The sequence below is a fragment of the Stegodyphus dumicola genome, chromosome 6, assembly GCF_044657685.1.
Source record: "Stegodyphus dumicola isolate Sdum_Otavi_A_Nest chromosome 6, ASM4465768v1".
Taxonomy (NCBI): Eukaryota; Metazoa; Arthropoda; class Arachnida; order Araneae; family Eresidae; genus Stegodyphus; species Stegodyphus dumicola.
In genome coordinates, this window is record NC_140773.1 from 146,027,994 (window position 1) to 146,040,340 (window position 12,347).

Below are 12,347 nucleotides of genomic sequence, written 5' to 3' on the forward strand. Positions count from 1 at the left end.
CTTGTACATTTATTTAGATTTAGAAATTTTTCACTTCCTTGTACAAAGTAAAGTATTGTAATAGCGAAAAATCTCTGGTATCATCAGAAATATCCATTTGGAGGATTTTTTTTTTGGCATGATGTTTGTATGTACAGACAAAGGACTTTTTTCCAAAACGATTGTAAATGAAATTTTGTATATGTGACTGCTATAAAATTTAGTTACGTGTCTCCCATTTTTATTGCAATTGACAGTATCAAATTTATATATATACTATATGCATGTGTGTGTGTATAAGGGGGATGGTTGTATCTTATCTATATATCAGAGGTGTTTGTTTAATGGTATCAAACAACAGGGTGCTTGGGTGTGAAACCATACCTCTAATCGAATTAAATTCCACCAAAAACTTAGATCAGTTATCTTAAATAATGATTAATTATAATTAATTTTTTTAATTTAATTCAGAGTACTGAAACTGACAGAAGGAGAAAACAAAATCTGCTGAGCTGGTGCATAATTCATAAGGTAAATGCTAATCACCCAATGCTAGTAAGTAATAAGATATTTACTCAAAAGATATAATAACTATAAATACAAATAAAAATACTACATTAATGTAAATACAACCAAAATTTATAATACTTTCAGAGACAAATGTAATACATTACTTTTCCATCACAATGCAAGGATTTAAAATTGCCATAGGTCTTTTTTTGTTGGTCATACTATTGTAATTGTAGTTTTAGACTCTGATTTCAGAGTTTGAGATATTTTTCATTTGAACATGGAATTTTCTGGCCAATCAGTAATAGAAAGTACTGAGTTGTACAGTATGTTAATCTTAATCTAAAATGTTAATCTTAATCATATTTAACTCTCCAACAGTTATGAATGTAAAATTCCATATAAAGATTGCTTTCTATTTCCTTACATATAAAAATTTCTGTCTACTCTTGATTTATCTGATTGTAAGTTGGATACATATTGGAATAGAGGAATCAAAGTACAAAGTGAAAGGGTTATTTTGGAGTTGCATCCAAGAAAGTACCATTTATTCATGATAGTGTAGGGAACATTGAAATTTCATTACTAAAGCCATAATGCTTGGAAAGTTAACTTACTATCAACTGAAAAAGATGCGATGATTACTTTTCCTCAAGAGTGTAAAATTTTGCATCATGAGCAATAGTGCAAAAAAAGGACATTCTGTGGAAAATTTGTTTCATGCCTCCAGAATTCCTTTTCTTACTGCTTTGTGCTTCATGTGTTGTTGGGCTAAGGATGAAACTTTTATCAGGTGACACAATAGATATTTAAATATGGGTGAAAAATAAGAAAGTACCAATATTTGATTTTATAATTGTAAGATTCTGTGCTGTGTACTTTTAAGTTACAATTTAAGTTGAAGAATCTTAAGAACTGATCAGCGAATAATCGCTTGAGTTTGTGAGATAGAAAACAAAACGTAAGGAGGGTGAAATTACCCTTTATTATTCCAATAAGGTTTAACAGAACTCTGTCTTGGAGTTTTACAATAAAGCCTTCACTCGAGCTTGAACTTAGGAAACTAAGACTTAACTAATCTTAACTAAAAAGGTATAGCCGAAGCTATCAAAATTCAAACAGAGTTGGCCCCTTAGCTCTAAATAACGGTGAAGCTATCAAGGGCTTAAAGTGCAGCCGAGCGTAATAATAGCTTAAGAGAGAGTAGCCTAAAACGGCAGACATGCGCTAATCAGAATCACTGGTTTTCTCTAACGAAGTCAGTAGAACTTCACGGTTAAATACTTCTCTTCATTTGCATTCAAATGCGATTCTAACACTACGTTCTGGCCTAAGTTGTAAGTTGAAATTCAGGAAGACAGGAAAGGAACTTTAACTCAAAATTTAACTGTTAGGTAAATTAACATAATCCTTACAGTATAGCTGAATTATGATTTCTACAGAGGTAAATAAATATTATTTCCCTCCGTACATTTTTTTTTTTTTTTTTAAATTTTTGAAGGTTGACAAACCGAAACCTTTAAAACAAAGAATCAAAAACACAAATTCAAATCTTCCAAATGTCCATTTATATTTTTTAATAACTTTTATGATAATGCAATAATATATTTATGTACTGTTTTGTGACTCTGCAGGTACTCTCACAGAGTTTGTTATCATGCTTTGCAGCATGTTTGTCAAATTAATTTTAAATATTGCTGAAGCACATGTGATGGCTGCTTTAACTAGAAAGTACATAAAGTGCCTGAATATCCAACATTCAACTAACAGGAATATTTTAGAAGTTTAAAAAAGATTTTTCCATGGAAAAATTGGGCAAATGAGATATTTGTAGTGCCATTAAAGAGCTTGTTATACTTTTAACATATAGTATACATTGTTGCCAAGCAGTGTGATATAGCTCCAGTAATGGATAGGCATGATGTCCAATATAGTCATAAGCATTTCATTTTGCTTTAATGGAAATTTTATTAATTATTGATATGCTGGCTTATTTTTTATGAAGAATATAAGTTGTATTTGTCCTCACATTTTTGGAAAAATTAATTATATTTAGAACAGGTACAGGTAGAAGTAGATGGGATACCTGAATTTCACCATTGGTTTTATAGGTATAGTCTTACTGATTTAACCATGCAATTCAATCCCAATTTTCAGTGAAAACCAGGTACTCTAAATTAAAAAATATTATATGTTAAAAGTATAACAAGTATGTGTTTGAATATTTTCAAAGATTCATGATCCAAACATGAGAAAAAGCCACGATGCATGATAAACAATGATATAACATGAAAAATTATGATAAGCAATATAAGTTTTTTTTTATACTATATCTATAATTTGTACCTGTTTATTATCTAATGAAATAACCAAAGATTTTATTTAAATTTCTGCCAGAGTGATTGGAGGTATCTCTGCCAATTTTCATATTTAGCAGGGTATCATAACTGAATCAGATGTTTTGCATTCATGTTTAAGGCATACAAAATAGGTTGTCTTTTATGTCTGAAATGCATTTTTTCCTTCCCTCGCCCCTTTTGTTTTTTAAATCTTGTATATTTCTAAATATAAACTTTTGAATATTCAAGTTGGTAACAAATAAGATGATTATTTTTATAAGCATAAATTTTTCCCTTTCATTTGTCATTTCTAGCTTGAATTCCATTTTTTATACATTGATCTATATGGAATTCAGCACTTCCTCAGCTTTCTTGATGGTCGAACATTTGCTGTACCTTAGCATTAGGTTTCATGTATATTGAAAATTTTTAATAATTTGTTTTAAAAATATTTTACATTTCTTTCTGCTTCTCATTTAGATGTGCATTTCCAACTATTTAAATTAGTATTTATTGAAATTCTGAAGGAACAGATATAAATTAATATTCAGGTACGTATATTCATGTTAGTTTTGCAATAATAAATGTTAAGCTGTTGAAAAATACTTTATTAGCTATTAAATGTGTTAAATTGCCACTGGATTTGTTGTTGACTTATTAAGAATTGAAATTAATTAATTACCAAATCATATATATATGAGAGAGAATCATTCTAAATAAATTCTGACTTCAGAATAAAATGTAAAATTAGGCACAAAAAAAAAAACAAAAACAAAAAAAAAAAAAAAAAGTTACTTGTCTTGTAGCTACATTTGTTGACAAACATACATTTTGTATAAAACTGTATTGATTTTGAGGGCAAGTGATATAAATTCCTCTTTTTCAGGAGAGGATTTGTTATCAATACCGGATTCAGAAGTGTATGTGTGTATGTACACGTACATGTGTGTACACACACAGATATATGTATGTACATATATACATGCACGCATGAACACATACATCTATATATACATACATACATTTCTGGAGACCCGTTCTTGATAATAGAACAGTTCCAAGGATTTTTATCTGTTTTCCTCAAAGTTTTCTATAAAATCTGCATTCATTAAGATTGATTTTTTTATCAAATTAAGTATTCAGTGGAAAATATAATAATAACCTGCATGCAAGTCAAAGTTTGCATTTAAATTTTAATGAAATAGTACCAAAAGCTTAAAAAAAACTTGTTTAGAAGAAATGCGTGTAATTAAAAGATAACGATTTTTTAAATATATCAATATTAAATTTTCTGTTAAAATAAATGTGTGATATTTCAGTTTCAGTAGCTTCATAAAATTTAATAAAGTTGCCTGGTGAATCATGGAAAGCTAAATATAACTTATGGCTTTCTATTGATTCATCAGTTAACTTTATTTACTCTTTACCTTATAGTTATTATGCATTTCACATTTGAATCTGTGTTCTCTAAAACTATACATTACGTAGTCGAAGATCTGGAAGCATCGGCATTTCAGCAATTCCAGATTTTAGACCATTGCTTTAAATCTAGTAAGATGATGTTATGTATCTGACTGCAGTTAGCCAATCAGCTGCCTGCCAGAGTCCAGCAAGTGAGAGAAACAGTAGTTGCATGTTAGCCTCAGAGAAGGAAGGTGGTAGATTTCGTTATGTTGTTGGAACGAGGTACTGCTCCGAGTTTACTATTATTCTTTTAACGTTAATTTTTAATAAATGTTTGTTTCGTTTTATATATATATATATATATATATATATATATGGTGTCTTATTCATCCATGAAGCCATTACAGCACGCTCTCTTTCGAGAACCAGAGTGAATGAAGGTGACTGGATTTTGAGAAAAGGTGAGAAATTTTTGTTGTAATTTTAAGAAAAATTTCTTCTAAATATGTTTAAGGGAGTAGTCAAAAGTGATTTGATTTCGGTGTTGAAGGAACTCGGTGAAGAAGCCGATTCTAGTTTAAAAGTCGTAGAATTAAAAGATAAGCTTTTAAGTTCTAAAGAGTATTTGAAAGATAAAGATTTTGTTATTGAATTCCTTAATACTACGGTTGAAGAAAAGAAAAAGTCAGAAGAAATTGTGAAACTGCATTTAATGCAAATCGAAAGTAGCAACGAATCTAGTAACAACGTAGAAAATACACTTTCATTAGACAAACTTTTGAAAGCTGTACAGGCATTATCGATTTCTGTACCTAAAAAGGGTGAAGCATGGAACTTATTTTTTTATTCAATAGAAAGGGCTTTTAAGCATAAGAATGTACCAAATGAGTTTAAGTCTGAAATTTTACTTAAACTGAAAGGTGATAAATCTTCTAATATTCTAGTATATATTAAATATGATGATTTGAAAGATTATGAAAGAATTAAATCTTTAATCCTTAAAGAATATGAACCATCGCCAATTATATGTTTAGAAAATTTTCGCCAAGCTCAAAGGTTGATGGGGGAAACTCATTTGCAGTTCGCCTCTCGTTTAAGATCATGTTGGATCCATTATTGTAAAAGTAGAAGCTTCAATGATTTTGAGTCTTTAATTAACTTATAATTTCTGACAAACTTTTTCAAACATTGGATAGGGATTTAGCGTGCCATGTTGCAGTTCAACAAGGTGAAAGTTGGCTACGTCCAGAAGAACTAGCAAAGAAATGCGACACTTATTTCATCGCGAAAGGTAAATCTTTTGATGACATAAGAGGTGAAAAATGCATTAATTTTCGTGATTCATGCAACAAAAACTCTAAATATATTCCACCAGCGCTAAGAAATGATTCAGTGGTAAATGAACAGAAACATTCGTTTAAACCACGAGGATGTTACGTGTGTAGTAGTAGTTTACATTTGGCTAAGGATTGCCTGAACGGGCGAAATAAATTTGAGAGGTATAATAAACAGAACGATAATTTTCTGGTCAAACTGAAAGTTAACACTTCAAGTAAACCGAAGGACAATGCGGTTTTTACAAATGTAAGTTCTAAACATTTACAAAAACACGAGTGTTCCGACAGAAAATTTAATTTTTATTCCTTAGAAAAGATTACTATTTACATTGCAGGGAAGCAAGTAGAAGCTATAAAAGATTCAGGTATGGAAATACCAATTTTGAACACTACATTAATTCCTGATTTAAAAGTAGAAAGTAAAGGTAAAATCATTTTAAGTTCTGCATTTGTCGACGTCATAGAGGCAACATTAGCAACTATTCCCATTTATTACAAAAAACCAAACAATAGTCTATATTCGCGCGTAGAAGCTCTTTTCGTGTTGACAGATAAGTTCAATGTTTAATTACACCAGATGTATGGGATCGCTTATTTGAAGACGAGAATGAATCAACAGTCTTGCCCGAGACAAAACTGGAAACTCATAAACAAAAACACCCTAAGGTTGGCGCCGTTGAACTCTCAAATGTAAATCTTTTTTATAGCTCAGTTGCGAATCAGGATGATGAAAGACTAAACAGCTGTTTGAAATCGAATAAATTTAAGGTCGATCAGAGAAACTGTCAAACATTAATAAATTCTTTTAAGGACACAGAATTAGGGAAGAATAATTTCTTTTTACAGGACGAATTATTGTTTCATAAAGAAAAAATATGTGGGGAAAACATACAACAGTTAGTTTTGCCCAAGAATTATCGAAATAAAGTCCTTCAATTAGCTCATGATTCCATATTCGAAAATCATTTAGGTATGAGGAAAACTAAAGAAAGAATTAAGCTTTGGTTTTATTGGTTGAACATATCCAAAGATGTAGAAAATTATTGTAGAACATGCGAAAGATGTCAAAAAGTCCGGAAAGACAATCGGATAAAATTCCGATTAATCCTATTGTTGAAGCGCCATATCCCTTTCATACAGTAAATATAGATATTGGTGAAATTTCACCGCCTTAAGGAAAGAAACATAAATATTGTTTGTTCAAAATGATAAATAATAAAATGATAAATAATGATAATCATTCAAAATGACCGGAAGTCATACCTTTAAAAAGTCTTTCGCTAAAGCTACTTGTGATGCTCTTTTAGATATTTTTATGAGAACCGGTATTCCAGATATAATTTGTAGTGATCAAGGCACTAATTTTACCTCACAATTAACTCAAGAATTCGAAAAAAGGTTAGGAACTCATCCTCGTTTTTCAACACCTGGTTACCCAGCATCAAACGGCTCAGTGGGAAAATGGAATCGAGTATTTAAACAAATGTTACATCATGTAATTTGCACAGATCCTGTTAATTGGGACAAGCACATACCTTATTTACTTTTTGCGTATCGTGAAGTTCCAAATTGCACTACAGGTGTATCTCCATTTATGCTTATGTATGGTCGTGAAGCTAGAGGTCCTTTAGCTGTGTTAAAATCATCATGGTGTGGTGAAATCCCATTACCTCTTAATCTGAGTAATTCAGCAGTTGATTATCTACAAGAATTAAAGATAAATTTAGAGAAAGCATCTGAGCTCTCTTCTTTATCTGCCGCAGAAAAACAAGAAGCTTACGCATATTATTTTAACCGTCGCAAAAGTTTGAAAGAATTTTAAAATGGTGATCTAGTATATTTACTTGTACCAGACTCTAGCAATAAGCTATATGCTAGGTGGACAGGTCCAGGTGAAATTGTTGAAAGAGTAAATCCTCATTCGTATAAGGTTAAATTACCCGATGGGAGTGTGCGGCATGTTCATGTAAACAAAATAAGAAAATTTTATGTTCGAGCACAAACTGTGGGAGTGATATTTGAAGATGATTCTGAGTTTGAGGAAATTCATGCAACTCCAAATAAAGGAGATTGTGGAGCAACTAGAAGGGACATCGAGGTGGATATTAGTCATTTAGAGGGTAGCAAACAAAAGGAATTACATGAGCTTTTACTCAAGCACATCGCTTTATTTTCTGGTGAGATCCAAATAGCCATCGTTGGTGAACATAAAATTCGGTTGTTACCTGGAGCTGAAAGAAAAAAACCATATATCTATAAGATCCCACAATCTTTGAAACCTGAAGTAGATAAATAGATCGAGGAATTAGAGAGCTTGAGTCTTATTGAGCCAAGTGAAGATGAAATAGCATACCCAGTCGTATGTGTTGCCAAGAAAGACGGAAGTATGCGTTTATGTATTGATTTCAGATTGTTGAATCAAGTAACCAAGCCTTTTGATTTTCCAATGGAGAATGTGACTGATCTAATCAATAAAATTGGACACGCGAATATTTTCACTTGTTTAGATGTTTTGAAAGGTTACTGGGAAATACCTTTAGAAGAAGAAAGTCGTGATTTAACGTCATTCAAGACACATCGTTCCCAATATTGTTGGAAGGTGATGCCTTTTGGATTAAAAAATGCACCTTCTACTTTTCAGCGAGTGATGAATGATGCCTTAAGAAAACATAGTGACTTTTGCAAAGCATATATTTATGATATTGCTATCTTTTCACCAGATTGGAATTTGCATCTCAAACATTTAGATGCTGTGCTAACTATATTAAGTTATCTCAGATTTACGGTGAACGTAAAGAAATGTGTTTTTGCACATTTGGAGATAAAGTATTTAGGACATATAATAGGAGCTGGAAGATCAACCTGATCCTGAAAAATTTCAAGCCATCGGAATTATAAAAAGTCCTAAAATGAAGACTGCTCTAAAGAGTGCATTACACTTATTCAACTATTATTGTGATTACATAAAGAATTATGCAGAAATAGCTCGTCCATTGACGGAGCTTACGAAAAGGAAAATTTCTGAGATAATTCCATGGACTGATGTTGAGGAATCAGCATTTCAATATCTGAAATATCGACTGTGTGAAGCACCAAAATTGTACACTTCAGAACCAGAAAACCTTACACCATACAGTGTGATGCTAGTTCATATGGTGTTTGTGCTTGCTTGCCACAATGAGACAGCAAAGGCAGTTTGCATCCTATCAGCTTTGCCAGTCAAAAACTTTTGAAAACTCAGTAGAACTGGTCAACTATTGAATGCGAGGCTTATGCCGTTGTGTGGTGATTCAAAAAGTTCGAGTGTTGGGTGTTTGGATCGAAAAATCGAGCTGATCACAGACCATAATCCATTATTATATTTGCATAAGTTGGCACCGCATTCAGCCAAATTACAGAGGTGGGCAATGGCACTTCAGCGTTATAATATTCATATTTTTCATTATCCTGGTGCACAATTAAAAAATGCAGATAGTCTTTCAATACTAGTGGGTGAATGAAATAGGTATGAACTAATATGTTTAAAACTTAGCGTTAGTTATTTTTCTTTTGTTCCGGAATTGTACGAGAGCTACTTTCCATCTGTTTTGGAAAAAAAATTAGTGGTTTTCATTTAATTTTGCATTATAATATTGTGTTTTGAAATAGTATTGCATATATGTTTTATTACAGAACTCCGGTATTGTATCAAGCCATCTGTTTATCTATTGTGAGATGAATGTTTATTGCACTTATTTTAAAGTATGTTATTACGTCATATATACATGTTCATATATTTTGAATTAATTTGGTTAAGGAAAAAATATATATAAGATACTAGGCAGGTATTGGTATTACATTTGTGAAAGTGTTTATATATGTCATTTTAGTGCTTAATTGTTTATTTCAATGTGAGAGGATTTAAATATTAATAAGTGTATTAATTATTAATAAAATAAAAATATTCTTTACCAATATTTTTTTAAGATAGGCATATTTTGTGTAAAGAAAGAATTTTCTGCATCATCCCCATGTGAAATTTAAATGCAGCATGAAGCCAAAATGGTGATATTTTTTGGATGCAAAACTATGCTGCACTTGTTCTGTTAATTGATTGATGTATTGTGGTCATAATATAAGACTTCCATTACATCATCTTCATTTAGCATTTGATTAATTGGATAATTTTGCTTTTTCTTGCAATATCCAGAAACCTTCATATTTGCAGCCTACATCATCATCATGTAATTTGGTATATAGCTATAAATTAAGCCTAGCTTTTTTTAAAATATCTGCAGGCATGTCCTCACGTGAACTTTGCATATCGAATTCATATGTGAGTAATGCCTCATGTATCAGATTTTATGTTAAAATATTTCTAGAATTCTTGGATGGTCCTACTATTGCATAAATTTTTTAAAAGTTACTGTCAGTGAGCATTTCAGTGTGCCAAAAATTCTGATATCCATGGGCTGATTGACAGTTGTACAATTTCTAAGATTAATGATAATACACAGAATAAAATAATAAGCTGCACAGATAATAAGACCACAGTTTGCTACGTTAACTGAACTTCCCCACTGCTTTGCCAACAAAAGTAGACCAGTATGAACAATATCCCGCTCCTAATAATTATGTCTTAGTTTTAGTTATGGCTTAGGCAAGACAGAAAAATGCTACCCCATCATACAACCATAAAAGGGTGAAAGTAGGGTTCTAATTAATGTTACAGTCAGTGCCTTGTAATTGGTTACTGTGCGATTCCCTGGCCATCAGGTTTTGAAAGTGAATCAGGTGTCACGAAAGGGGACTTCCCTGATTTGCCTGTACACCTCTAGAGCAGTATATTTTCCTACACCAGTACACTAATTTGCATGTCTTTTTCTCTTTTTTTACTTTGCAGAGTTTCAAATAAATGTGTGTAGTAATCCGGGAGAGCCTGGATTACAAAACCAGTTCAAGGTCAGGTTTTACTACTTTTTAGTCTTTGTATGTTACTCAAAATGGAATGATGGTGAAAAACGTGTTAGAAAAGAAATCAGATATTTTTGTCCTGATTGTGCTTGGACTCTTCTGATCTCCATGTTTTAAAATATATCATTCCAAAACTAAATTTTGAAAAGAAATAAAAATGCAGGTATTTACATATTTTTTCTGTCACCTGTAATATGTTATTTCCAATACTACACCTTCATCAGAAAAAAGCCAACTTCAAGTAAAATGCCTAATTTTCACCATAATTAAAATTATCTTTTTAAATTTTTTTCAACCTTAAATTAATCAATGCAATACTTGACAGTTTTGACTGCTGATTGGAATACATGTAATTGATTTGAGTACAAATTTTTTTATAAAAAGTATGCTTATTTTTTATCACAATATGGCAAAGAAATGAAACTGGTAACTGGCACACCTTGAGTATTATATTCTCTATTCCTGGACTTTATGAGGATAAAAAAAATCTAAAAAGAAAGAAAGAAAGGGGAGAAATGTATTTTTTCCCTCTCTAGTCATCTAGAGGTCTGGAACATACCAGATATCGGACATCTGGATTTTGAACTTTGTACCTAATCCTTTTTCAGTTGAGGCTTTCTGTCAATCTTGCAACTGTCTTATGGTATCCTGGTAGTTCTGTGTCTAAAAGGTTTCTTCAGTAGCGATTTTCTTTTGCATCTTTATGAGTTCATCAATTTTCACTGTTTACTCAACGAGTCCAATAGTTGAATAATGTGATCACTATCAAGTTAAAAATTTAATTGAATGGTAAGATTGAAAACTTCTGTTACACGAATGCCTCAATAAGTATCTGACAGCACTTTCTTTTAAAAACGAATTGACATATTTTCTTCCAGACACCATGTAATCATTTGGGAAGAAATTTTCAAAGATTTTCCTATTCACCACTGGCCAAGTAGTTCCCTGAACTGAAAGCTAATCTTTCCTTGTAGTTGGGTGTTTCTGATGGATCTGCTTGTAGATTAAGATGAAATTTCTGTTTTAAATATAGAAGCGCTTTTTTTCTTTTTTTCTTTTTTCTTTTCTTTTCTTTTCTTTTTTTCTTTTTTTTTTTTTTTTTTGAAGTGAAGGAAATACATTGTTGTGGAGAGTAAGAATTTTAATATAAGTTTTGATTTCACCTCTTTTTTTTAAAAATTATTTATTTTATTTTATTTTATTGAACTTCAATTTCCTTTAAGAGAAATTAGCAACAATTATAAATAAATCCTTTATATTATTTTTAGATTCTTAAAATGAAGTTTATGGTTCCTTTCTCTCACTTTATCAGCAGTTTTTTCCTCCTTTCTGTGTTGAACAGAATCATTTAGACCAAGGATTCCCAACCTTTTTGTCCACAGAGCTCATTCTAGAATATCTGTTAGACAGAGGGCATCATTTCCTTTTTCAAGGTGAATTTATAGCGTTTACATGCTCTAAAAAAAAAAATCAGTGACGTGCATAAGCAAAAGAAAATGAACTTAAACTCCTCCTGTTTTGTAAGATGTAAATATTTGTAGAAACTGTATTGCACCAGATGGCGCTGTGTGCGCTTGAATTCTTTGGACTAGTGCAGAACCTTGATGATTGCGAGAGATGTAACACCAACGCGAAACATTAACCAAAGTTTATATGTGCTTCTCTTTGTTGTAAATGTATTTAATTGTTTCGTCAATAAAATATAGAGATGATTTGAATTGAGTTTTAGCGACAAAGAATGTATATGTGTATTTACAATATTTTAAAATTATTTCCATTAATATTGACTCAGAAATTTTTAAGGATGTAGCAAATACTCTTTAAA

General features: G+C 31.3%; 1 protein-coding gene across 12 annotated transcripts in view; it reads left to right on the plus strand.

The window, feature by feature from the left end:
* The window catches only part of Sgf29 (SAGA-associated factor 29), a 38,614-nt gene that overhangs the window by 4,738 nt on the left and 21,529 nt on the right, over nt 1-12,347 (plus strand). For 4 of the 12 annotated variants that reach the window (XM_085818967.1, XM_085818972.1, XM_085818973.1 and 1 more), the window contains exon 2: nt 3,309-3,379. The exons of 3 other annotated variants lie outside the window; for them this stretch is intronic. The gene's annotated coding sequence lies outside the window, so the exon portion shown is untranslated. Of the gene's footprint in view, nt 1-450; nt 535-3,308; nt 3,380-12,347 lie in introns of all 12 variants that reach the window. 5 more of the 12 variants (XM_085818969.1, XM_085818968.1, XM_085818970.1 and 2 more) reach the window with 3 other exon arrangements.